General features: G+C 48.1%; 6 non-coding genes across 6 annotated transcripts; 3 read left to right on the top strand and 3 right to left on the bottom strand.

The window, feature by feature from the left end:
• Positions 1-100: 100 nt before the first annotated feature.
• Positions 101-211, top strand: TRNAL-CAA (transfer RNA leucine (anticodon CAA)). Its single transcript has 2 exons — positions 101-138; positions 166-211. It is a non-coding gene; the product is annotated as a tRNA-Leu (tRNA).
• An 866-nt stretch (positions 212-1,077) lies between these two features.
• TRNAR-UCG (transfer RNA arginine (anticodon UCG)) lies at positions 1,078-1,150 on the bottom strand. Its single transcript has one exon. It is a non-coding gene; the product is annotated as a tRNA-Arg (tRNA).
• A 274-nt stretch (positions 1,151-1,424) lies between these two features.
• TRNAL-CAA (transfer RNA leucine (anticodon CAA)) lies at positions 1,425-1,534 on the top strand. The gene is made up of 2 exons: positions 1,425-1,462; positions 1,489-1,534. It is a non-coding gene; the product is annotated as a tRNA-Leu (tRNA).
• Positions 1,535-2,400: 866 nt separating this feature from the next.
• On the bottom strand, positions 2,401-2,473 carry TRNAR-UCG (transfer RNA arginine (anticodon UCG)). Its single transcript has one exon. It is a non-coding gene; the product is annotated as a tRNA-Arg (tRNA).
• A 1,250-nt stretch (positions 2,474-3,723) lies between these two features.
• On the bottom strand, positions 3,724-3,796 carry TRNAR-UCG (transfer RNA arginine (anticodon UCG)). Its single transcript has one exon. It is a non-coding gene; the product is annotated as a tRNA-Arg (tRNA).
• Positions 3,797-4,070: 274 nt separating this feature from the next.
• TRNAL-CAA (transfer RNA leucine (anticodon CAA)) lies at positions 4,071-4,180 on the top strand. The gene is made up of 2 exons: positions 4,071-4,108; positions 4,135-4,180. It is a non-coding gene; the product is annotated as a tRNA-Leu (tRNA).
• Positions 4,181-5,000: the final 820 nt, after the last annotated feature.

The raw sequence follows: 5,000 nt of genomic DNA, 5'->3' as shown, positions 1-5,000 counted from the left end.
GCACAGGGTTAATACAGCCCCTTCATGTTGCTAAGTGATTCCTAGAGCCCCACGTGTAGAGAACATTTCAAGAGGAAGGACAGGGAAGTTGGTGTCTCTTGTCAGGATGGCCGAGTGGTCTAAGGCGCCAGACTCAAGAGTTCCCTTCTTCACATTGCGTGTGTGTTCTGGTCTCCAAATGGAGGCGTGGGTTCAAATCCCACTTCTGACGATCACATTTACTTTCCTCTACAACCACCGCAACCGCTCAGCTTTTCGGGGCTACCACAGAAACAACACTGCTCAAAACAAGGAAAGGAACACTTTTAAAGCACGTCACATCTCAATGGACAAACGTGGCATGCTGGATATCTGGACTTACATGCTGGAGATCATCTTCTCTGCCTCTGCCAGTGCTCATCCTGTTCCTCCTTGCACAAAGAAGCAGATACCGCTCCTGCTGATGGCTTAAGGACCTTCCACGGCCCTGTCCAGCTCTCCTAGATTAACTGCCTGTCTCCCGGAATCTCCTCCACGCTCGTGAGACTATGCTGGGAGACATAGCAACCCTGCTGGCAATGGCATGTATTGATGTGCCATGCTGGAGGAGTTAGACTGCCTGTGCAACCTCTGTAGGGTCCAGGGATCGCCTCATGCTACCAGTAGTGACACGGACGCTAGCCAAATGCAAAACTAGTGAAAAACGCTCTGAAAAATAAAAAGATGAGCAGGGAAAAAACTGTATGTCAGTGGCCTCCGCCTGTAAAACCATTTCTCTTTTGGGGGTCATCTCATTGTTGCCCGTCCAGTGCACCTGTTGTTGATTTCATTAACACCAAAGCAGCTGAAAGTGATTAACAAAGCCCTGTGCTACTTAACTGACCAGATCAATAGCCCTGGAGTTTCATTGACTTGATACTATACTCTGAGTAAAAAGTCTTCCTTGAATTTTTTGGAGCAGGGTTCATGAAGATCAGAGAGTTGTGAGAGCTTTGCCAGGCCATGCTGTTAAATGTGACACTTGTGCTTGGGCCAAGAATAAATGGAGTGAGAATTTCACAAGTAAGGGCCAGTGGAATTGAAGAGCAACAAAGACACCGACCACGAAGGGACTTGAACCCTCAATCTTCTGATCCGAAGTCAGACGCCTTATCCATTAGGCCACGCGGTCTGCCGCAGCTCTTGCTCAACTTTGTGGCATGCGGACTAGGCCACCGGTTAAGGTTGACCTCTGACCTTTTCCAATACTCGCTTTGCTCCAGTGGATTTGCTAGACAAGATGTGAAAAGTTTGACTTGGTGCCAAGGTCATGCTTTAGGAAGGTCATTTGCAAGAGGTCCTAGGTGCACAGGGTTAATACAGCCCCTTCATGTTGCTAAGTGATTCCTAGAGCCCCACGTGTAGAGGACATTTCAAGAGGAAGGACAGGGAAGTCAGTGTCTCTTGTCAGGATGGCCGAGTGGTCTAAGGCGCCAGACTCAAGAGTTCCCTCTTCACATTGCGTGTGTGTTCTGGTCTCCAAATGGAGGCGTGGGTTCAAATCCCACTTCTGACAATCACATTTACTTTCCTCTACAACCACCGCAACTGCTCAGCTTTTTGGGGCTACCACAGAAACAACACTGCTCAAAACAAGGAAAGGAACACTTTTAAAGCACGTCACATCTCAATGGACAAACGTGGCATGCTGGATATCTGGACTTACATGCTGGAGATCATCTTCTCTGCCTCTGCCAGTGCTCATCCTGTTCCTCCTTGCACAAAGAAGCAGATACCGGTCCTGCTGATGGCTTAAGGACCTTCCACGGCCCTGTCCAGCTCTCCTAGATTAACTGCCTGTCTCCCGGAATCTCCTCCACGCTCGTGAGACTATGCTGGGAGACATAGCAACCCTGCTGGCAATGGCATGTATTGATGTGCCATGCTGGAGGAGTTAGACTGCCTGTGCAACCTCTGTAGGGTCCAGGGATCGCCTCATGCTACCAGTAGTGACACGGACGCTAGCCAAATGCAAAACTAGTGAAAAACGCTCTGAAAAATAAAAAGATGAGCAGGGAAAAAACTGTATGTCAGTGGCCTCCGCCTGTAAAACCATTTCTCTTTTGGGGGTCATCTCATTGTTGCCCGTCCAGTGCACCTGTTGTTGATTTCATTAACACCAAAGCAGCTGAAAGTGATTAACAAAGCCCTGTGCTACTTAACTGACCAGATCAATAGCCCTGGAGTTTCATTGACTTGATACTATACTCTGAGTAAAAAGTCTTCCTTGAATTTTTTGGAGCAGGGTTCATGAAGATCAGAGAGTTGTGAGAGCTTTGCCAGGCCATGCTGTTAAATGTGACACTTGTGCTTGGGCCAAGAATAAATGGAGTGAGAATTTCACAAGTAAGGGCCAGTGGAATTGAAGAGCAACAAAGACACCGACCACGAAGGGACTTGAACCCTCAATCTTCTGATCCGAAGTCAGACGCCTTATCCATTAGGCCACGCGGTCTGCCGCAGCTCTTGCTCAACTTTGTGGCATGCGGACTAGGCCACCGGTTAAGGTTGACCTCTGACCTTTTCCAATACTCGCTTTGCTCCAGTGGATTTGCTAGACAAGATGTGAAAAGTTTGACTTGGTGCCAAGGTCATGCTTTAGGAAGGTCATTTGCAAGAGGTCCTAGGTGCACAGGGTTAATACAGCCCCTTCATGTTGCTAAGTGATTCCTAGAGCCCCACGTGTAGAGGACATTTCAAGAGGAAGGACAGGGAAGTCGGTGTCTCTTGTCAGGATGGCCGAGTGGTCTAAGGCGCCAGACTCAAGAGTTCCCTCTTCACATTGCGTGTGTATTCTGGTCTCCAAATGGAGGCGTTGGTTCAAATCCCACTTCTGACAATCACATTTACTTTCCTCTACAACCACTGCAACTGCTCAGCTTTTCGGGGCTACCACAGAAACAACACTGCTCAAAACAAGGAAAGGAACACTTTTAAAGCACGTCACATCTCAATGGACAAACGTGGCATGCTGGATATCTGGACTTACATGCTGGAGATTATCTTCTCTGCCTCTGCCAGTGCTCATCCTGTTCCTACTTGCACAAAGAAGCAGATACCGGTCCTGCTGATGGCTTAAGGACCTTCCACGGCCCTCTCCAGCTCTCCTAGATTAACTGCCTGTCTCCCGGAATCTCCTCCACGCTCGTGAGACTATGCTGGGAGACATAGCAACCCTGCTGGCAATGGCATGTATTGATGTGCCATGCTGGAGGAGTTAGACTGCCTGTGCAACCTCTGTAGGGTCCAGGGATCGCCTCATGCTACCAGTAGTGACACGGACGCTAGCCAAATGCAAAACTAGTGAAAAACGCTCTGAAAAATAAAAAGATGAGCAGGGAAAAAACTGTATGTCAGTGGCCTCCGCCTGTAAAACCATTTCTCTTTTGGGGGTCATCTCATTGTTGCCCGTCCAGTGCACCTGTTGTTGATTTCATTAACACCAAAGCAGCTGAAAGTGATTAACAAAGCCCTGTGCTACTTAACTGACCAGATCAATAGCCCTGGAGTTTCATTGACTTGATACTATACTCTGAGTAAAAAGTCTTCCTTGAATTTTTTGGAGCAGGGTTCATGAAGATCAGAGAGTTGTGAGAGCTTTGCCAGGCCATGCTGTTAAATGTGACACTTGTGCTTGGGCCAAGAATAAATGGAGTGAGAATTTCACAAGTAAGGGCCAGTGGAATTGAAGAGCAACAAAGACACCGACCACGAAGGGACTTGAACCCTTAATCTTCTGATCCGAAGTCAGACGCTTTATCCATTAGGCCACGCGGTCTGCCGCAGCTCTTGCTCAACTTTGTGGCATGCGGACTAGGCCACCGGTTAAGGTTGACCTCTGACCTTTTCCAATACTCGCTTTGCTCCAGTGGATTTGCTAGACAAGATGTGAAAAGTTTGACTTGGTGCCAAGGTCATGCTTTAGGAAGGTCATTTGCAAGAGGTCCTAGGTGCACAGGGTTAATACAGCCCCTTCATGTTGCTAAGTGATTCCTAGAGCCCCACGTGTAGAGGACATTTCAACAGGAAGGACAGGGAAGTCAGTGTCTCTTGTCAGGATGGCCGAGTGGTCTAAGGCGCCAGACTCAAGAGTTCCCTCTTCACATTGCGTGTGTGTTCTGGTCTCCAAATGGAGGCGTGGGTTCAAATCCCACTTCTGACAATCGCATTTACTTTCCTCTACAACCACCGCAACCGCTCAGCTTTTCGGGGCTACCACAGAAACAACACTGCTCAAAACAAGGAAAGGAACACTTTTAAAGCACGTCACATCTCAATGGACAAACGTGGCATGCTGGATATCTGGACTTACATGCTGGAGATCATCTTCTCTGCCTCTGCCAGTGCTCATCCTGTTCCTCCTTGCACAAAGAAGCAGATACCGGTCCTGCTGATGGCTTAAGGACCTTCCACGGCCCTGTCCAGCTCTCCTAGATTAACTGCCTTTCTCCCGGAATCTCCTCCACGCTTGTGAGACTATGCTGGGAGACATAGCAACCCTGCTGGCAATGGCATGTATTGATGTGCCATGCTGGAGGAGTTAGACTGCCTGTGCAACCTCTGTAGGGTCCAGGGATCGCCTCATGCTACCAGTAGTGACACGGACGCTAGCCAAATGCAAAACTAGTGAAAAACGCTCTGAAAAATAAAAAGATGAGCAGGGAAAAAACTGTATGTCAGTGGCCTCCGCCTGTAAAACCATTTCTCTTTTGGGGGTCATCTCATTGTTGCCCGTCCAGTGCACCTGTTGTTGATTTCATTAACACCAAAGCAGCTGAAAGTGATTAACAAAGCCCTGTGCTACTTAACTGACCAGATCAATAGCCCTGGAGTTTCATTGACTTGATACTATACTCTGAGTAAAAAGTCTTCCTTGAATTTTTTGGAGCAGGGTTCATGAAGATCAGAGAGTTGTGAGAGCTTTGCCAGGCCATGCTGTTAAATGTGACACTTGTGCTTGGGCCAAGAATAAATGGAGTGAG

Source organism: Staurois parvus, unplaced genomic scaffold (genome assembly GCF_062004578.1).
Source record: "Staurois parvus isolate SC_StPar_1 unplaced genomic scaffold, SC_StPar_1.0 ptg000691l, whole genome shotgun sequence".
NCBI classification, from domain to species: domain Eukaryota; kingdom Metazoa; phylum Chordata; class Amphibia; order Anura; family Ranidae; genus Staurois; species Staurois parvus.
This window is presented reverse-complemented; position numbering and strand designations above follow the sequence as displayed.